The 22,468-nt window shown below is 38.7% G+C and overlaps 1 protein-coding gene and 1 pseudogene across 3 annotated transcripts in view; one reads left to right on the plus strand and one right to left on the minus strand.

The window, feature by feature from the left end:
• Nucleotides 1-1,114: 1,114 nt before the first annotated feature.
• Itsn2 (intersectin 2) overlaps nucleotides 1,115-22,468 on the plus strand; it is a 131,689-nt gene continuing 110,335 nt past the window's right edge. The window contains exon 1 of one of the 3 annotated variants that reach the window (XM_047523601.1): nucleotides 1,115-1,200. The gene's annotated coding sequence lies outside the window, so the exon portion shown is untranslated. Of the gene's footprint in view, nucleotides 1,201-1,284; nucleotides 1,531-22,468 lie in introns of those variants that run through there. The other 2 variants (XM_047523600.1, XM_047523603.1) reach the window with 2 other exon arrangements.
• LOC124962906 (pirin-like) lies at nucleotides 20,004-20,604 on the minus strand (annotated as a pseudogene).

Here is a 22,468-nt window from a genome sequence, read left to right on the forward strand (position 1 = left end):
AAAGAAGTAATACAATTAATTGGTGAAGTGTGAAATAGTACTGAGACCATGTGATCAGGAGTGGTATGCTTGCAAAGGGAGACATATTGATTGGTCACCAGCAATGAGGGACTTCTAAACTAATACCAAGGAGTAAGACATTTCTATATCATTGAAGCTCAGGACCTGTCTGTCAGGTGTTGGTCAGGTCCTACTTGAAGAGTTAGGAAAAACACTGAGTGTGAGATCGAGAAAGGCCTGTTCATCACTGTTGATGTTTGCTAAATTCCTCACACGAGTTGGCAGGCCAGTTTAGGTAGGTCTGGGCATTGCAGCCAGCCTTGCTACCTTCACCTGCCCCAACAGGTAAGAAAAGTTAAGGAAGCCACAGTCTTTGATCTCATAATCAACAGAAGTCATAGGGATACGAGTTTTGTACCTCAGACCAGTCCTGTCCCTGCCTCTAAAATCCAAACACATCTTTGTTCATTAGGAACTACTGACTCCTTCCTCAACTCCATCACAAAGAAAGCCTTTCTCTGTAAAGAAAGCTGTGTCAAGGGCCAGCCCTGGACACATGCTGGTGAATTAAGTCTGGTCTTTTGTGAAGAGACCAGGAACGGGGAGGGGATAAAATTCTGAGTTTGAGGTTCACCTGTCAGGTGGCTATGGGATGGGTAGGCAGGCTCAGCTCCGGGGGCAGGAGAGTCTTCTGGACTCAGTACACGGGGACTTGCTGAGTGAGTGAATGGGGCAGAGGGTTCTTCTGTCGGCCCGTTTCGTGAGTTATGGAAGAGGTGAATGGGTGATGCTTGGATATAGTCAAATCCTGCTACGGTACCCGAGAAGGGTTCCAGAGGCCTCGGAGGGTCCCTTGACCAAGGGTGGGAGCCCCTCTTGCCACCGCCCGTTCCCCAGTGCCGGGGAATTCGTGCCCCCAGATCAGTGAGCAGCCCTCCCGTGCGTGCCAAGCTCCCGGGAGCGACCCACGTAGAGAGCACAGGGAGGTGCTGGGCACCGCCTGGCCCCTTCCGAAACCCTAGGGTCCACTGTGGCAGGAAACGCACCACCCAACCTCAGCATGTCACCTCGGGGAGGAGGAGCCAGGTGGGTCGTCGCAGCTCCAGGAAGGGCTGCCAGGTCCGAGGCTTCGCAGCCTCTCGGAGGGCAGAGGAGACTTCGGACCAGGCCCGCGGGGTCCGGCGCCTCGGGGCTCCGGGGGTGAGGAGCCGCGCCGGCAGTGTGGGGCTCCCGAGGGTGGGGAGCCGGTGCCCGGCGGTGCCCGGCGGGCGGGCCATCGGCTGCCCAGCCCGGCGCCCGCCTCCCCGCCCCCCGGCTTCCTGCGGAGGCCGTGGCCGCCATGTTGTTGTGGGGCTGAGGCGGCGCCGGCGGAGCCGAGCGGCCGTGACAGGCTACGCAACAGGTTCGCGGGCGGCGGCCTTACGACCAACCCGGCGGCGGCCGAGCGGGGTCTCCCGGCGCCCGCCCGCGCTGCGGGTGCTGAGGAGCGCGGGGTCGCGCCGTGACGTGCAGACGCGGCGGGGGCGCCAGGTGGGTGAAGCCGCTCGCCCGGGCTGCCGCAGGGCGCGGGGCAGGTGCGGGCGCCGCCGCGGTCCGGAGGCTCGGCGGGCCGGGCTGTGGCGGCCGCGCGCCCCGGACGGCCGGAGCGGGGGTCGGGAGCCGGGGCGGCCCCCGCGCTAGGCCCCTGCCGGGTTGGCGGCGCCAGGCGGAAACCTCCGGCCCCGGGTTCCTGCCCCCGCGCCGCCGGGCGGACGCCGGGCCGGCCGGGACCCGCAGCCTCCTCCCTGCGGCGAGCCGGGCCCCGGCCGCGTCGGGCAGGTGGCGGAAGCCGCCGGGCCCCGGGTGGCGTGGCCCCCCGGCTTTCGGGGTGCAGGCAGCAGACAGCCAGAGGGCCCCCCGCACGCTTCCTCGGGGACCCGTTTTATTTTGGCGGAGTTGGCTTTCCTTCTTGGTAGTGGGTGGTGCAGAGCGTCAGGTGAGCCGCATCCCGGTGCGTCAAAGTGGCCCGAGTCACGAGAGGACGGCGGGCGGATGCTGGGCGTCCACCGCTCGCCCGAGCCGAAGTTGGGAAACGTGAAAATCCGACTTCGCGTTGAGTTCCAGGGCATGCCGGAGTCCCGGAGGTGTGATCTCTGAAGCCAGAATAAAGTTCATTGCTCCTTAAAGCAAGAAAGACGCCTGCCTGTGCCTAATGAATGGGTAAACCGCGACCGAAGCTGCGGGTGGCTTTCGTTCTATAGATCTGCGCGCGATTTGGATTTATCGATCCTGTGCTTTGTTGCTGAACTATTGCTGATGGCTAGTGTGCTTCATTTGAAACACGTACTCAGAATGAGTTAAGGATATTTTTGATAGAGCCAATCTCTTGACTCTAGGAATTAAGGTTAGCACAAAGATTATGGCTTTACCACATGCTGCTGGTCGGTTTTACTAGTGTTTACTTGCTCACGCGGAAATAGGCAAGGTGTGACTTGAAATTCTGTGTTGTTAGTCAGCTTAATTTAGGTACCATAGACTGTAGGTTAAGCTTCTTAAGCCTCTTAAAGAAATTAATTGCCCCTCTCCCTGTACGGGTTTGCTGTGTTGTTATGCAGCGATACATCTAAAAAAGTGACAAGACCTAAAGGCAACCTGGAAACATCACACAAAATCTTTACACGAATTAATAATGAAGTCCTTCAAAATTTGAAGATAGTAGCAACTCTGATGTGCTCACCTTTAGGTTTGGGGGCTGTGCCTATGATTATCTTGAAAATTTTATAGTGGAAGTATTTCATGTTTTTGAAGAATGCGGGGTTTAGGGGATGTGTATTGCTGCCGTTTTGGTGTAGTACTAACAAGCAGCTGAAAAGCTTGCATTTTTTTTTTTACCCTTTAATACATTCATTAAGTATTCCCTGTGTTCATCTTTATATTGAAAAGTAGCCTGGTTTGAGAAAACTCGACCAGTATCAAATTATTGAGTACCATTGTCAGTTCAGTACATCTCAATGCTCAATTCCTGATTTCTCCTGAATATGAGGAAATGTGTTTGGCACATTCTGGGGATTGGATTTATAGTTTAAAATTTTCATATTTTCACAAAAATAAAATACACTGATTACCCAACATTGGCAGCTTTCAAGATTTTCTTTATCCATCTTTTTCATGTTTTCCTATTTTTATCTTTTAACCTATATAATTAGTATGTCTCTTTTTAAAAAGTGGAAAATTTCTTACATAACCTTAGGATTTTTAGTATTGTGTGTGTGTGTGTGTGTTGGGAGGAAGATAACTGGGGATCAAAACCAGGGGCATTCTGCTGCTGAGCTACATCCCCAGGCCCTCTCCACCCACTTACAAAAAAAAGTCGAGATAGATTCTCATCAAGTTGCTGAGGCTGGCCTTGAATTTGCAGTCCTCTTGTCTCCTGAGTGGCCTGGAATACAGGCGTAGGCCACCACACCCCTTGGATTTTTAGTTTTAATGTATCTTTAATATAGAGTTTCACAAATTTGTCCTTTTACTAAGACAGAAAGAACATTTATGGGCCATCTCTTTAAGCTATACTTTTCTTATTATATGATGTCTCCCATGGTTGTCATTTTTAAACTACTTACTAATATTATGCCCTGTGCTGTTTTTTACGTAATTATTTAAAGCTCATCAAGACCCTAGAACTAATTATTGTCCTCCCATCAAATAAATAAATGAAACGTTAACCTGGAGTTTAATTGACTATGTCTCTGAGCTTCTAAGTAGAAGAGCTAGGTTTCAAACCAGGATCCTTTAACTTCAGCCTGTGTATCCTCATTGTACACTCATCTTGGTTTAGGGAAAAAAAGTTATTTATAAATTTATTTTTAGTTGTTGATGGACCTTTATTTTGTTCATTTGTTTATATGCAGTGCTAAGAATCAAACCAAGTGCCTCACACGTGCTAGGCAAGCACTCCACCACTGAGCCACAAACCCAGCCCAATAATTATTTCTTGAGTGAATGAATGAAAATACATGTTAGTATATTGATAACCAACATTTTATACGCTGTAATTACTAGTAAAACATTTAAAGTTCTAGAAATGATTCAGAAAAAAGTTATTTACATTACTAAAATGTGATATGTTACCATCTAACAGTGCATTTCCTTGTTTTGTTTTTTTGCTTTTTATTTTTTGGTACTGGGGATTGAACCCAAGGGAGCCACATCCCCAGCCCTTTTTTATACTTTATTTTGAGACAGGGTCTCACTAAGTCACTTAGGCCACCCTAAATTGCTGAGGCTGACTTTGAACTCATGATCCTCCTGCTTCAGCCATCCACGTTGCTGGGATTATAGGTGTGTGCCACCACACCTGGCCTGTTTTAAAAATTTCTTATTTATGGGAAAATTTGTGGAAAAACTATTTTGAAGAAAGGCTAAAAAAATGTGATAAAATTGTGAAAGGCAGGATTCCAAGTGTAAAGTAGAAAAAGAAGAATGTTTAGAATGAATTCTGCAGTTGCATAGATCTAAAGTAGAAGATGCATTAGAAATGCTCTTTCTGCTTGACTTCATTTTTTAAGTTTGTACCATCCTACAGTTGCTGAGCACAGACACTAATGTTAGAGTTCTCTTGGGTAAAGCATGCATATAGGTATTAAGAAAGAGGAACTGAACTGGTCTTAAAGGATATGAAAGCAGAGAGGAAGTAGGGGAGGAAGGGAGGAAACTGAACAGAAATAGGACAGTGAATACATCCAGAAATAATGTATTTTCACAACTCTTAAGAGGGCAGCCTATATCATTGGAAGAATGTATAGTAACATTTTGACAGATCCAATTAAAAAGAATTTCACAACTACATCAGGACACTGAATTTAGTTGTTTACTGTGGAGCTGAGTAGTGATTATGGTGTAGACATTTAGGGGTCTACTTCCAGATGGTAGACATTTAACTTGTCTTATTTAACCAACTGTTTTATGTTTTCTAGATTCTTTTATTTGTGATGTATGTTCATTTGTACTGTCATCATAACTATACTAGGTGAGAATACAGGCTCTCAAATTAGACCTCCTACCCCCAGGTCCAACACTGAATAACTGTATGACCTTGGACAAGTTACTCTAATTCTTTAAGTTCTTGATTTTCACATCTGTAAAATGGGGATAGTAATAGAACTCATAACAGTGGTGTATGTAATGGGCTTAGTGGCAGTGACTGCTGCTTAGTGTAAATTTAATGTCATCTGTTATTATTCCAACTTGCTTATTCTGAAATTTCAAACTAATTTAGCTTATTCCTTTCTTTGGGGAAGGAGTCTTCTTTGTTTTACTCTGTGAATGAGAAAGAAATTAGCTTTTCGCCCTTCATTTTAATCTTACCAAAATCTGGAAAACAGAACAGAACTGACCTACAATCCTATCTCCTAACTCCCAACAAAGAATCTGCCCATTTAGTCCCTTTAATTTCTATTACTTTGGATTATCACTTCAAAATCCTTAAATTAGGTGAAAAGAAGACTTGTTTAGAGAGATGTGATGTTGGGAAAGAATAGTATCAAACTGCAGAGGTCCAACTAGATAAGGAGCCAGCAGGGTTTGCACTGGCCTTTAGGAGGACACTGGTAACCTCTGCCTGGCAATTTAGTTTTTGTGAAGCACATTGCCATATTTGGACACTTACCATCCTACCACCCCTTCTTCCTCAGTCTTCCATCTAATGTGCCTTTGTGGCACTTGTAAAATGACCACTTGAATATAAGAATTGAGAAGCTGAAGTTAATAAATCTCACAACTTGTGTGACATTGGTGGCTTTGCTTTTTAGTAAACTCGAAACACTTTTTAGGGAGTATAAGTAAGAACTTAAGAGATTAGTGAAATTTGTTGGGAATGATGTGGATGGTTTGGGAATGCAAATGTAGCATTCTTTCTTTACTCTTTTTAATTAAGTTCTGAAAATCCAAGTGAGAAGAAAAGCCTCCTCATTATAAGTATTTTAGGTTTTCCTCTGCTAAAGTTCCAGTGAAATGCTTATAAATTTATTTTTTCTTGCTGCAGAGACAACCTATATTGGAAGGCATTCCCTGCCCTTTCATCATTCCCTGTGTCTGGTTCTCATTCCATTGTTTTGTACTTCCAAGTTGTTACCTTCTTCTTTCAGCATCCTGGTTTCTACTTTTAGGGTTCCACTGTGTTCCAGGGAGCGGAGTAACTTGGGTGATTGAGATGGAAAGAGCCATTTAGATTAGATACCAGTAACTCCAAACTTTTTCTGATTCTACCTCCAGTACCTGAACTTTATAGTCTTTATCACATGGTGCGATTGCATTTTGAAAGAGCACATGGGCTGGGGAGATAGCTCAGTTGGTAGAGTGCTTGCCTTGCAAGTACAAGGTCCTGAGTTCAATCCCCAGCACCGCAAAAAAAAAAAAAAAAAAAGAAAGAAAGAGCACATGCAGCAGCTCACTCTTCATCCATTTTTGGTCCTGTTCTTCTCATAAGGTTTCTTTTCCTCGTCTTTGTCTTTCTAGAGGCTTCACTGAACAACATCCAGAAAGTCTTTTCCTCCTTTCTGCTTTAATTTTCTTTATTTTCAACTGTCTTTCCTCTTTAAAAAGTTAAGACCATCAGAAATTACTTACAATTCATGGTATGGAATCCATTTATTCATTCTTTTATCAAAAACTGGATGCTTATGTGTAAGAAACTGGTCCAAGAACTGATACAATAAGCAATGAACAAAACATACAAAAAACCCTGCCTTAGCGGCACTTCATTCAACAAAGGGGAGGAGAGACAATAATGTGTATAGAGGTTAGAGTTTGCTAAGTGCCATGGAGAAAATAAGGCAGGAGGTATGGCAGGGAGTGTGTGTAAGTGTGGGAAATGATTGAGGGAAGTTTGTTGTTGCCTTCAAAATTAGGAATTCAGAATTAAAAAATCACTGTGGATATTTTATGAGTAAATGGTATCCTTAGTGTAAAGTCAGAAACTTAATAGTATTTCAGGAGCCATATTTAAGATAAATGTTTATTATTTTAGTAGTATTTGGTTTGTGCCTCATAGATCACTGAATATTTAATTTTTCTATTCACTTAAGCCAGATGGAAAAAAGAAAGAAGGAAAGAAATTCCCTAGGCACAATGTGAGCCTAGAACAGAGATTTGTCAAATGGTTTAAAATAGATTATTTTGATTTTTCCTAAAAGTGCTGTATTGTTTGTTTTAAAATTTAATTGACTTTTTAATGTGTACTATTTTTTATTGTGCTGAATAATATGTGTTCCATGTACAAAATTGGAGAGCTATAGGAAAATTGAAAGAGCATAATAGTCACTAATAATCATATTACCTAGAAATAACCATTGTTTTTTTATTTTATTTTATTATTTTATTATTTTATTTTTATTTTATTTATTTATTTATTTTTTGTGGTACCAGGATTAAACTCAGGGGCACTCAACCACTGAACCACATCCCCAGCCCTTATTTAGAGACAGGGTCTCACTGAGTTGCTTAAGCACCTTGCTAAGTTGCTGAGGCTGTCTTTGGACTTTTGATCCTCCTACCTCAGCGTGATCCTCCTGCCTCACCCTCCTGAGCTGCAGGGATTACAGGTGTGCCCCACTGCACCCAGTGAGCATTGTTAATATTTTGATAGATCATCTTCTTTGCAGATGATAGAATTAATTATATCATATACTCTTTTATGTAGCTTTCTTTCTTTTCTTTCCTTTTTTTTTGGCAGTTTTGGGGATTGAACCCAGGGTCTTAAACACGCTAGGCAAGTACTCTACCACTGAGTGACATCCCTGACCTATTGTATAATTTAGTTTTTAGCTTATTGGCATTATCAAAACATTGTTCTATTTTACTCTATATGTATCCACAATATCTGCCCCCTGCTGGGTACCGGGGATTGAACCCAGAGGTGCTTTACCACTAAGCCATATCCCCAGTCCTTTTTATTTTTTGGACAGTCTCTCTCAGTTGCTGAGACTGGTTTCAAACTTGTGATCCTCCTGATCCTCCTGCCTCAGTCTCCCCAGTTGCTGGAATTACAAGTGTGCACCACCATGCCTAGCTCACAATATACTTTTATGGTTTTGTATTACCCTGCTATTACTGAATATTTATAATGTCTAACATTTAGCAAGTATTTAACATATCCTAGTAATTTTTTTGAGGCACTGTATGTATTTTTACTCTTTTAGCCTTTAGTGTTCTATAGCAGGTATTCTATTATTTACTCACTTGGGAAAATTAAACAAGGATAGGTTTAATAATTTGCCTAGGATCACACAGCTAGTGAGTGGTAGACTTAGGATATGAACTTAGTCTGACTTTGATCCTGTGCTTATAATCATTATATTGTTCATCTAATATTAAGGTAGTGTCTAATTTTTTGTTATTCTAATTATGTCATATTCAACATCCTTGTAACTGTATTTGTGTTCACACCTGTGATAATTCCTTATAATAATTTCTAGTAGCAGAAATATTGGATGAAAAGTATGAGTACTTCTAAGGCCTATGTAAATATATTGCCAATTTGTCTTTCAGAAAAATTCATCAATATCAAAGTATGAGTGAAACCAGCTTTGTTATCCCATATCCTTGGAAACACTGACTTAAAAAAATCTAGTTTAAAGACTACCTTGTTTGAATTTTTCTTTTTCTGGGTAATTAATAAAGGTTCTGATTTTTTTCATTTTTCTTGAGAAATGCTGATCTCTGCCTTTTTCTCTTTGCACTGGCATGCTCATTTCATTTATTTCTAAGAATTCTTTTTTTTGTGTAGTGTTGGGGATCAAACCCAGGGCCTTGCACATGATAGGCAAGTGCTACATCCCCAGTCCCTAAGAATTCTTTATATATTAAGAGTAGAACCTCTACCTTATAGGTACAAATTTTTCCCCCAAGTTTATTTCTTAGTTTTATTTGTTGATTTAAATAATAATAATGATAATAGCTAACATTTATATAGTACCTACTATGTTAATATATTGTTTTACTTTTATTAATTCATTTAATTTTCACAATTTTACCTATGAGGTAATGCTATGATTAGCCCCATTTACAAAGTCTTTTGACATTGTTTTTTAAATTCTCAGCCTTTCTCTGTGCTGTTGCCCATTTTTCTCCCCAATTCCTAAAAATTTCCTTCTTCCTTGTAGCCAGCTATTTGATACCTGTTGTTGGTCTTTTATCACTCAGTTTAGGAGTCCTTTCCTCTGGAATTGTTCATCTAATAACTTTGTAGTTTCCTAAGATGTCCTTTTCCTGTCCTTTCTTCCTACTTGTAGCAGTTATATGGAATTATAACTTTGGGTCTTACTTTTCTTTTGCATTCCCTTCTCTTAAACAACAGATGACTTAGTAAAAATTTGTTGATTTGAGTTAAAGGTGCTCATGGTGATGCTGGTGATGTCAAGAAGTGAATCAACCATTTTAGTATATAAATAGAAAAACTTACACTGAGGAAATAATACTGAAACTGGGCTGTGAAGACCAATCGGGGAGAAGGGAAAGAGGAAGAAGCCCAGAGACTAAACTTGAGTGAAAACGAGTTCTGGGAGGTGGTTTAGAATAATTTTGAGGAGGGCTGGGGTTGTGACTCAGTGGTAGAGCACTAAGCACGTGTGAGGCCCTGGGTTCGATCCTCAGCACCACATAAAAATAAATTGTTAATATAAAGGTTTTGTGTCCATCTACACCAACAAAAATAAATAAATAAATAAATAAAAAACAAAGAATAAGCCTGAGGACTTACTAACCTTGCCTGTGGGAAAGCCTAAGGAATAAATCCTTTGACCCCAGTATATTTTTTACAATTTAGAATGTTTGAATCTTCTAGATTATATATCTTTACTCCCATGAAGCAAGTTTAAATTTCTCTTCTGACTCCCCACTTCTACTAATATAATGGGAGAAAATGGAAGGAGAGTCCTGACCTCATCTTGCTAAGATTCTGAAAAGCATTGGGAAGTTTGGTGAATTGGCGGGCAAGCCCATTAGAAGCCTTTGCCAGAAGTCCCAGAGAACAAGTCCTAGCTTTTAATCTTTGGAGACTTCAAGTTCCTTTCATATCTTTTCCCAGGCTGTGCACACATTTGATTAGACCTCAACTCTTTTTCTCCCCAACCTGGTTTGTTCTGACTTCTGTTCTTTTGGCTTTGATAAGAGGTGTTTTCTTAATTTACTAGTTTCATTGTTAGATATACTGATTGCTGGTCTTGAAGGAGAATAAATGAGCACTTAATATATATTAACAATATAATTGTCACTTAACGTAAATTCTTTTCCCAATCTTTTTCCCTTTTAAATTTAACTTTGTCCTCATTTACATACCAATTGTTGAAAGTTTGTAAGAGTGCACAAAAAGGAGAAAAAAGTCATTCCAAATCTACCATCCACTGACAACTATGTTTTGGTGTCTCCTTTCCACTTTTTTTTTTGTTGTTGTTTTTATTTATGTATGTACTGTATGCATTTTACATGTAACATCGTAGTAAGGAACAATGGGTTTTGCTATCTAATTGGGATTTTAGTTTTAGCTCAGCCTATTAGCTTTGTAAGTATATCAATTTCACTAAACCTTAATTTTTTTCTTTAGAAAGTAAAGATTTCAGCCAGATGTGGTGACACATGCCTGTAATCCCAGCTACTCAGGAGGCTGAGTGAGGCAAGAGGATCACGAGTTTGAGCAGCCTTGGCAACTTGGCCAAGCTCTGTCTCAAAATAAGTAAATAAATAAAAATAAAATAAAAATTGCTGGGGATGTGACTCAATAATAGAACACTTGTCTAGCCTGTGTGAGGCCCCGGGTCCAATCTTCAGTTCTGGAAAAAAAAAGTGAAAATTTCATAGTAATATTTATCTTTGCTGTTGTAGAAAGGCAACCATATATTTGATATGACCATAGCATAATAAATATAACAGTTATAATCAGGCATGTCCATTGTTTAGGTTAACTAGAACTGCTGCTCTGTACTGCTCTACAGTGAGAGGGTGGGTCAGGGGCACTATTGATCTTTCTTTTCTTTTCTGAAATAAAATTCAATTCAGTCTCAAAATTTGTTGTTAACATTCCCAAGGGGCTTATGAAAATGTTTAGTGAGGCTTCCTCTAAAGTGTGATTTATCTTGGGTCATCCTTAAAATTAGTGAGCACCTGTGGGCCTGAGATCCTTCTAGGGTGGCCCTCATAATGGTGTTATCAGTCAGTGATAATGAGGGCTTGGCACTTGATAAGTATTCACTGCTTGTTGACTGCAATTATTCTTATAATGATAAATACACACTTTTACATGATACATTTTAAATTCTAAGAACATAAGTAGTTTTCATGTTACATGGATTAGCCGAACTTGATTTTTAAAAAAATCTTTTTATTAAGATTTAATTCAGGGGCTGCGGTTGTGGCTCAGTGGTAATGCACCCATCTAGCATGTGTGAGACACTGGGTTCGATTCTCAGCACCACATAAAAATAAATAAAGGCATTGTGTCCATCTTCAACTAAAAAATATTTTAAAAAAGATTTAATTCATATATGGATTTGATTTTAATACCTGGCTTAGTGTATTCCCCCATTGTTGGACATTTACATTATTTTCATTTTTTTCTGTAATTACTAATCCTGCCATGAACATCTTTGTAAATAAGGCACTTTTCATATTTACTATTATTTCCTTATGACAGATTCAGGAAATGATTGTTGGTAGGATTTTTGATATATATTTTCAAACTACTTCTGAAGAGTTATTCTAATTTGTACTTCTATAGGCTATGTCTATGAGCTCCCAGTTACTCTCCCCATCACTAGCCCTGGGTATTAGCCAAAGTGGGTTTTTTTTTTTTTTTTTTTTTTGTACCAGGGATTGAACCCAGGGACACTTTAACCATTGAGTCACATCCCCAGCCCTTTTTTGTATATATTTAGAGACAGAGTCTTGCTGAATTACTTAGCACCTCACTAAGTTGCTGAGGCTGGCTTTGAACTCTCCATCCTCCTGCCTCAGCCTCCTGAGCCACTGGGATTGCAGGTGTGTGCCCCCACACCCGGCCTTTTTTTTTTTTTTTTTTTTTTTAATGTAAGTTTATAAGCAGAAACAAAGCAAAACTTCATATTCATTTTTTAAAAATTATTAGTAATATTAACATTTATTAGCCAGTTTTATTTCTTTTGGTAAATTTTTTGAGGTCTTAGTGTTTTCCTTATTTATTTTAATAGCTCCCTGAACATTAAAAATATTAGGGTTAGGGTTAATGAGATCATTCATTAAAAGAATAGAAAGTCACCAAATAAATAATCTAATCTAATATTAACTAATTATCATAATGTATTGTGATTTTTCCCCATTTGTTTACCTTTTAATTTTATGTTCAAAGGAGTTCTTAGTCATATAAATGAATGTTTATTCTTATGTTTTCCTTGTGTTTTTAGAGCTTCAAAACTCTGAAAATTATCTTTGTTTCAAAGAGGTGATATTTTTCATGAAATTGATGCATCTATCCAAATTTTTCCATGTATTCTTCTTGAGTCAAGTAAATACTTTTGCTTTAATGTTTACTCTTGACATGAGACAGATGGGAATAGGCTAAAGAGTTGCTTCCCTCCCTCTCCTTTTACAGCAGTCGGGTCTGAGTCACATGCTATTGTTAGGTGTTTTTTCCCTTTTGTGTGGGTGAATTGTCTCAAGTTTAGAGTTATTGACTGATTCTTCTAAAATTAGTTTAATTTATATCTTTAATATAATTTTACTACTAACTGCTTCAGTATTAATTTATATTTATTTTCTTTTATGCCCTCTTGTTTGTTGATTATTTGTGGACGAAACTGAACATTTATAAAAATCCAAGCTTATGATTTGTGTTTAAACATCCTAAACTGCAGAAACTACGTTGCAAAACTAGAACTGAGAATTAAATTTGTGTAGAGATGTTATCATCCTTGAAGCCAATTATTATTAATGGACTTATTAATGAAAATATTAATTAAAAGTATGTTTTTCTTAAATATTTAAATGAGAAAAACATCCTTTTTTGTATAAGCAGTACCACTGTATTTGTTGTTTAAGGGACATCGTTTTGGTTAATGACTAGTTTAAATTAATATTGATTAACAGCTGTAATAGTCATCATTTACATGTGCCTTTTATTTGCCACATTTATTAGACATGGTGTGTAAGCCTTAAAATAACCTGGTATTTAGGTACAATTATCCATATTTATGAATGAAGAAATTGAGAATATGTCATGGTTCAGTCCAGAAACCTGGGGGAGTCTTTGCACTGAGATTGAGTTTCAGTTTGGTTGATCAGTGTATTAATCTGCTTGTCCTCTGTGCAGTTGAAAGTATGCTAATCTCTCCTAATCAAGGGTTTATGCTTGAAGAATATTTTAGTGTCTACCATGTGACTGACTGACTGGCCTTTGTGAAAACAGAAACATTCACAGGAGTTTTCAATCTAGTAGAAGGTAGAAAACAAAAGCTTTAATATTAGATGGTATTATATTAATGAGCTAAGTACAAGATGAAATATAGCAAAGGAAGTTATCATAGTTGGAAGTATCATTGGGGAGGTGGGTAGTTCCACAATATAGAGGGTACATGGGAATAAGATGGAACTGAAGTGGAGTAGGAAGGTATTTTAGTTCTTGAAAGGTAGGGATAATACTTTCCATTCTATCCCATCGTAATGGAATGAAATTAGAAATCAATGATATAATAAAAAATAGGGCTGGGGAGTACAGCTCAGTTGGTTAAGTGCTTGCCTTGCAAGCACAAGGCCCTGGGTTCAATCCCAGCATCGCAAAAGAAAAAAAAAAAAGAAGCTACTCTACACCAAATAATATGCTACTGAATGATCAGTGGGTAGCAGAAGAAATCAGTGATGAAATAAAAAAAATACTTAGAGGTAAATGAGAATAGTGATACGACATATCAAAATCTCTGGGACACTATGAAGGTGGTTTTTTTTTTTTTTTTGGTGCTGGGGTTCGAACCCAGGACCTTGTGCTTACAAGGCAAGCACTCTACCGACTGAGCTATCTCCCCAGCCCCTGAAGGTGATTTTAAGAGCAAAGTTCATAGCACTGAGCTCATTCATTAAAAGAATAGAAAGTCACCAAATAAATAATCTAAAATTACATCTTAAGGCCCTGGGAAAAGAAGAACAAATCAACACTAAACACAGTAGAAGACAGGAAATAATTAAAATCAGAGCTGAAATCAATGAAATTGAAACAAAAAAATTAAAAAAAAATCAATAAAACAAAAATTGTTTTTTTGAAAAAAAATCAATAAAATTAATAAAGCCTTAGCCATGCTAATGAAGAGAAAGCGGGAAAAACCTTCAGATTTCTAAAATTCATTGTGAAAAAGTAGATATCACCACGGACACCTCTGAAATACAGAGGATAATTGGAAACTATTTTGAAAACTTATATTCCAATAAGATAGAAAATCCTGAAGACATTGACACATTTCTAGAGACATATGACCTACCCAGATTGAACCAGAAGGACATAGTAAATTTAAACAGATGAGTTTCAAGCAATGAAATTGAAGATGGTATCAAACACCTACCAAAAATAAAAGCCCAGGACCACATGGATTCTGAGTTGAGTTCTGTCAGACCTTCACAGAAGAACTAACACCAATCCTCTTCAAGCTATTCCATGAAATAGAAAAAGAGGGAACCTTTCCAAACTCATTCTATGAAGCTAGTCTCTCCCTGATTCCAAAACCAGACAAAGACACATCAAGGAAAGAAAACTTTAGGCCAATATATCCCTGATGAACATAGATAAAAAAATTCTTTTTTTTTTTTTTTTTTTTGGTACCAGGGATTGAATTCAGGGGCACAATAACCACTGAGTCATGTCCCCAGCTATTTTATTTAGAGACGGTCTTGCCGAGTTGCTGAGGCTGGTTTTGAACTTGGAATCCTCCTGCCTCAGCCTCCTGAGCTGCTGGGATTACAGGTATGTGCCACCCTACCAGGCAAAAAATTCTTAATAAAATACTGGCAAATTGCATACAGAAGCACATTAAAAAGATTGTGCGCCATGATCAAGTGGGTTTCATTCCAGGATTGCACTTGGTTCAACATACAGAAATTAATAAATATTATTCCCCACATCAGTAAACATAAAGATAAGAATCACATGATTATCTCATTAGATAAAGAAAAGCATTTGACTAATACAGTATCCATTCATGTTCAAAACAATAGAATGACTGGATTTTTTTAAAAAAAATCATCAGATTTTTCTTACAAAGATGCCTCAATATGGAAAATGTAAAATCAGAGCCGCTCTCATTGAAGTGGGTATTCCTTCCCAACTTTTCACACTTTGCTTACTCCGTCTTTGTTGTACCTCCCTGAAACTTCTAGAACACTAGAGAGCACAACTTGAAGACTATTGGGTTCTTTAAGATCTCTTAATTCTTAAAATTAGGTGAATTCTTCAAAATCACATTACCCAAATCACAATGTCTTTATGACAATAGGAGTGGTCCTATTATACTGGCTCTGTACTTTCCTCATTTCAACCAGTCCCACCTTTTGGTTCAGAAACTAACTTTCTTTTTAACAGTGCCTGTCCATAACCTCTTCAGTATCACTTACTCCAAGGACACTGGGGTTCACTCACTTTGCCACTAGTCTCAGGTAATTGTTACACAAATATTACCTCCTTTGTAACATGTCCCATTCTTTGATTTATCTCCCAAATACTGAGAGAACTTCTGGGTTCTCATAGTATTATCAAATCCTTTTATTATAATGACCATTCATAGTTGATGAATGAATGAATGAATGAAAAAAAATGAATGAATAGATGAATAGGTGTGTATTCTATAAATTACTTCCTACTGTAGAAACTGTAAAGTAGTAGGTAATTTTGCTCCAGTCATTCTCATATAGAACTGACTTTGATCTCTCTGGGAACTAGATGAAGCAGGAATAATTTTCTAAACTAATCAGCAAGTATAATTTTAGAATTGTCCTTGTTTATCTAGCATGTGCTGGAGTGGAGGAAGCCCTAGAAAGTTTTTCTAAAATATACCTTCAGGAACTTGACTATGTTGCTTTCTTGATTCTCAGGCCTTTACTCAAATTTAAAGTAATCTGCATCTAACTAATGTGATTCAAAGTATAATCAAAAAACCCAAGCTTTCCTCATAATTCCCAGTCAAAAGCCTGCAGAATTCAATGAGAAATAAACTCCTGTTTTTAAACATATATTTAAGAGAAACAACCAATTTACAGAATAGCTATTTGTAGGGAACAATTTGGTTTAATATCCATGACTCTGAAGTCTATAGGGTTTAAAGGAAGTAGTTTGGAGCCTTCTTGGCTTTGCCCCCAGATCTTTCTTTATTTTCAGTTGACTTTGCTTCTTTCCTTGCTTTCTTTGCTTTATTTCCTTTTGTTTGTTTGTTTCCATGTCAACCATATTACCCATCTACTCAGTTCATTTGTTTAGCCAATGATTCTTGTTTTTTCTGGGAAATCTCATTTATGAACTAGTCTTACAGAGGTAAATAAGTATAGTCTGCCTAGGGCATGTGAAAGAGGCAAATGTGAAGTGGAAATGTGGTGTGCTAAATGAGGTTATTATGCGTTGAACAAATGTTATAGACATACCTAGGAGACGGTGACTAATTGCTAGAGAGGATAAAAGTCTCTTAAAGAAAAAATGACATTTGAGTTAGGAGTTGAAGAATGAGAAGAAAGCACCATGACCATACTAGAGGGAGCAGCTCTTTATGAAGGAACAGGGGAGAGAACAAAAGGAAAAATCATCACTGTTTCAAGAAAAGGTTGGTGTACTTAGGACAAAGAATCAAAGGTGTGGTGAGATTCTTCATACCAAGAAGTTTGGACTTTAACTTGTACTCATGGGAAGAATTTACACAGGATAGGCGTATTAATGAGTGTTTTAGAAAAAAAAAAAAAAAAAAAAAAAAAAACTAGTAGCTCTTTGGAAGGGTCCTAAAGATGGGGGACTGTTTTAGGAGGTTTTTGTCCTAATTCACATAATAGCCTAGTGATCAGATTCTCCAGATGATGGACCTGGAAATTCATTGACTTGGTCAATGCCCCAGGTGATGTGATTGGGCAAGTTGGGAAACTTTCAAAAATAGAGCACTGGACATGTACATCAAAGATGTGGTTTCTGGGACCAGTTTTACTATTTAACTTGTGAGTTTGTACAAGTCTCTTAGTTTTCCCTTCTTGAAAATTGTGCATTTTGGACTAAGTAATTTCTATAAATCATCATTTCTGTAGTTCTCTGCTTCTGAACAAATCCTGACTATAACCGAGCTGCTTCTTACAATGGCCAACATTTATTCCACCCCTCCCTTACTGGCCTTTTGTAGAATTTCCTACTTTTGTCCTAGCATTTCCACTTTTCTTAATATGAATACGTTTTCCTAATTCTTTAAATTATATTTGGTGATTTCTCCAAATCGCATTTGAATTATATTAAATCAAACAGACTCTTTTGCCGTATACTGCCATTACTTTTTGCAACATTAGGGGTTGAACCCAAGGATGCTTTACCACTGAGCTACATCTCCTGCCCTTTTTATTTTTACTTGGAAATAAGATCTCGGGAAGTTGCCAAGGGTGGCCTTGAACTTGTCATTCTCCTGCCTCAGCCTCCCAAGTTGCTGGGATTATAGGCATGTGCTGCCACACCCTGCTCTTACACGTATTATCTGCCAGGTATATTTCATTTCTACAAATGGCATGCCAGTTCTATATTAATTTTTATTGAGCAGAAAAATCTCCACATGAATATTATTAAACTATAGATAATTAGCACAGTTCACCCGTGATGACTGCAAACTTTCATAAATGTCCAGAGTTGCATGTCACCCCTTCTACAAAGTAGAAAAGGATGTTCGTTGGACAACCACCAGGCATGCAACTGAGGAGATGCTGGTTACTCTTTCCTTCTCTTAGAGGATTATACCAAGAGGTAAGGCGTCCCTGACTTATGTATGTGATTATGTCCTGTGTGTTAGGAAGCAGTCCTGGCTTGTTTTTCTTCTTCCCTGCAAATAAATACACCAACATTAAGTTGACCTGTTGCTTATAGGAACCTGTGACCTACTCGTCATTAATTACTAACTCCATTTAAGAGAGGAAAAGGGAAGTTCATGGGCTTTAGAGTTAGATTGACCTGGGATGTCATCCTGGCTTCATGATTGAATTTGGCAACCAATCTAACCTGTTAGTTTCATCATCTTTGGAGATGAATACAATGTCATCTGACTTGCAGGGATCTTGTGAGGAGTATGAGATATTATTATCAAGGTTCCTAGCAGTATCTGGTGCCTGGATGTGTAAAGCTCCTTGTACAGAACCTGGAATGTATTGGATTCTGTGAATATTAAGCATGACATATAGTAGAAGATCAAACAAGTGTATTGAATTAATAGTAAATACTCATTGTTAACTATTATAAGTTCATGAAGTAAAACATAATTGTTTTTAAAACATAAAACAGTCATATATCTGTTGTATTTTTCAAAATTTCATTTATAATTGCAAGTAGACTAGAATTGTTAAGCATGAGGTAATTATTCCACAGTGGGACAGAGAGAAATAGTATAAATGTAACATATGCAATGGTGTGCTTTAAAAATTCAGTGATTCCAACAAGTATTCTACCATATTTTAATTTATTTGTTTATTTCATGCTAGTGGGGATTGAACTCAAGGCCTCACATATGCTAGGTAAGCACTCTGCCATTGTGTTACATCTCTAGCATTTTGATTTTGTTTTGAGACCAGGTTAAGACTTGTTGCCCAGGCTGTCCTTGAATTTGCAACCCTCTTTCCTTAATCTCCAAAGTAGCTGGGATTACAGGTATGCACCATGTTGCCTACTATGCTACCATATTTAGATATTATCGCTGTCAATTGGATGTTACATACATATTTAATGTTACAGTATGGTACCTGTATGCATGGAGAGCTAAATCCCACATAGGAAGCAAGGAAGTTCCTGTAATATTAAGTACCTTCAGCTTAAACTAAGGGATTTGCCCTCCCTGACCAGCACATTGGTTCATTCTCTTGTTATTTTCAGAATCATGCCTGTGATTATTGTGCATTTGCCACGTGTCACTGATATACTCACAGAATATATGACCAGCTAAAGATTACAGATAGATGACTTGTAAATTTACACCTCATGATGACAAATTAAGGCTTTATGGCTATGGTTTTCTATTCCTCATTTGTCTTTCTATTCTTCAAACCATCTTTTAAAAAAAATTGTTCTAATTAGATGGCAGAATGCATTTCGATTCATTGTACATGAATGGAGCACAACTTTTCATTTCTCTGGTTGTACATGATGTAGAGTCACACCATTTATGTGTTCATACAAGTACTATGGGTAATGATGTCAATGTCATTTCACCATCCTTCCCATTCCCATACCCCCTTCCCTTCCTCCCTCCCCTCTTCCCAGTCCAATGTTCCTCCATTCTTCCCTTGTTCTCCCCCACCCACCCAATTATGGATCAACATCCACATATCAGATAAAACATTTGGCCTTTGGTTTTTTGGGATTGGCTTATTTCACTTAGCATGATATTCTCCAGCTCCATCCATTTACCTGCAAATACCATAATTTTATTCTCCTTTAAGGCTGAGTAATATTCCATTGTGATATATATATATCACAGTTTCTTTATCCATTCATCTATTGAAGGGCATCTATGTTGGTTCCATAGCTTAGCTATTGTGAATTGAGCTGCTATAAACGGTGACGTGGCTGCATCACTGTAGTTTGCAAATTTGAAGTCCTTTGGGTATAGACTGAGGAGTGGAATAGCTGGATCAAATGGTGGTTCCATTCCAAGTTTTCTTTTTTTTTTTCATGTCAAATCATTTTACCATGAATAACAAAAATTATCTAAATATTATAAACAAAACATGTCAAGTATCCAGCCAATGCTCTTCATAGTTCAAGGAATATTTGATGCAACAAGCATCCAAATAAAATAAATTTAGACAGTCCTTGGAGTTTGTGATGGAATTTGACCTTCAGGAATAGGCTGTGAATGCTTTGCTCCTTGGTCCAATTTGAAGTCCAAATATAAGGTTGGTGTGCGAGTGTAAACCTTGGACTTTATTCCCAGGGCTTCTCCAGAAATGACAGCAATTGCCACGCCATCCTTACTGGGTTTGGGGATCTCTTCACTTTTCAGCTCCCTGGTACTGTGGCTCCACCATCTTCTCTCAGCTTCTCAAATTAACCCACAGTTGCAGACCATGGGCTGGCTCCTGGGAGCAAGGCATCTCAGCGTGCAGAATGGCCCAGCCTGCGGTCATCCACTGCAGGTCTCCAGGGTTCATTTTACCAACGTGTCCACAGAAGTCTTCATGGGCCATACTTCCCCCATCCAGAAGATAAGATACTGTTTCAAAACCTCAATGTGGATGATCAGGAAATCTACCCGGTCTACCTCCTTTAAATTCATCAAACAGTAAAAATGGATCCAGATTTTTTAACTCGGGTCTGCCGATGCATCTGCGCACCCGTGCTCCAACCCTTTCTGACTGCTCCCAGCTGAGCACTGAGAGGGTAGCCTTCTTGGAAGACCCCATGTTGAAATCCAAAAAGAGTGTTCTGATGCTCTGGCAGCAATCGCAGTGGCCAAGGAGCTGGACGCGACAGCCCTGGAGCCTCCGTGGCGGGGCGAGGGGGCGGGGGGGCGCACTGGAGCCACACCGAGCACACTGCGGGCAGGCTTGGAGGCCGCTGGCTCCTCGCGGTGACTCAGGGCTTCGCCATCTGCGGCCTTGGGGAGGCGGGAGTCTCTTGGTCTTCCCATTCCAAGTTTTCTAAGGACTCTCCATACTGCTTTCCAGAGTAGTTGTACTAATTTGCAGTCCCACCAGCAATGTATGAGTGTACGTTTTTCCCTGTCCTTGCCAACATTTATTGCTGCTTGTGTCTTGATCATTGCCATTCTGCCCGGAGATGAAATCTTAGAGTAGTTTTGATTTGCATTTCTATAATTACTAGAGATGTTGAACATTTTTTCATATATTTGTTGATCATTGTGTATCTCCTGTGATGTGTCTATTCAGTTCCTTAGCCCACTTATTGATTGGGTTATTTGACTTTTTGGTGTTAAGTTTTTTGAGTTCTTTATGTATCCTGAAGATTAGTGCTCTATATGATGTGTGTGTGGTAAAGATTTTCTCCCATTTTGTAAGCTCTCTCTTCACATATTGTTTCCTTTGCTGAGAAGCTTTTTCATTTGAATCCATCCCATCTATTCTTTTTTTTTTTTTTCCCATTTATTGATTCTTGATTTTATTTCTTGCGCTTTAGAAGTCTTGTTAAGGAAGTTAGGTTGTAAGCTGACATGATGAAGATTTGGGCCTACTTTTTCTTCTATTAGGCCCAGGATCTCTGGTCTAATTCCTAGGTCCTTGATCCACTTTGAGTTGAGTTTTGTGCAGGGGTTTAATTTCATTTTACTGCATATGGATTTCTAGTTTTCTCAGCACCATTTGTTGAAGAGACTATCTTTCCTCCAATGTATGTTTTTGGCACCTTTGTCTAGTATGAGAAAACTGTATTTACGTGGGTTTGTCTCTGTGTCTTCTATTCTGTACCATTGGTCTACCTATCTGTTTTGGTACCAATACCTTGCTGTTTTTGTTACTGTTACTCTGTAGTATAGTTTAAGATCTGGTATGTGATGCCTCCTGCTTCACTTTTCTTGCTAAGAATTTCTTTGGCTATTCTAGGTCTCATTTTTTCAAATGAATTTCATGATTGCTTTCTCTATTTCTATGAGGAAAGACATTGGGATGTTAATTGGAATTGCATTGAATCTGTATAATGCTTTTGGTAGTATGGTCATTTTGACAATATTAATTCTGCCTATCCAAGAACATGGGAGTTCTTTCTATCATCTAATGTCTTCTTTTTTTCTTTAGCATTCTATAGTTTTCATTGTAGACGTCTTTCACCTCTTTTGTTAGATTGATTCCCAAGTATTTATTTATTTTTTTTTGAGGCTATTGTGAATGGGGTAGTTTTCCTAATTTCTCTTTCAGAGGATTCATCAGTGATGTATAGAAATGCATTAGATTTATGGGTGTTGATTTTATATCCTGCTACTTTGCTGAATTCATTTATTAGTTCTGGAAGTTTTCTGGTGGAATTTTCAGATCCTCTGAATGTAGAATGATGGTGTCGGCAAATAGTGATAGTCAAACCATCTTAGTAATACATTTGCTGATATAGACTTATATGTAATACTTTTGGTGAATTTTCTCCTGTTTTAAAATTGCCTTAGTAACAGAAAGCTAACAAAATAGAGGTACTTGCTATTGCATGTCTGTAAGTAGGTAGTTACTCTGCAGGTATACATCTTATTTTGGCTTTACATTGCTTTTGATTATTTAATATTGAGGAATTAAAAATGTTATCCTTGTTTGTAGAATTTCTGTA

This window comes from Sciurus carolinensis, chromosome 13 (assembly GCF_902686445.1).
Source record: "Sciurus carolinensis chromosome 13, mSciCar1.2, whole genome shotgun sequence".
NCBI classification, from domain to species: Eukaryota; Metazoa; Chordata; class Mammalia; order Rodentia; family Sciuridae; genus Sciurus; species Sciurus carolinensis.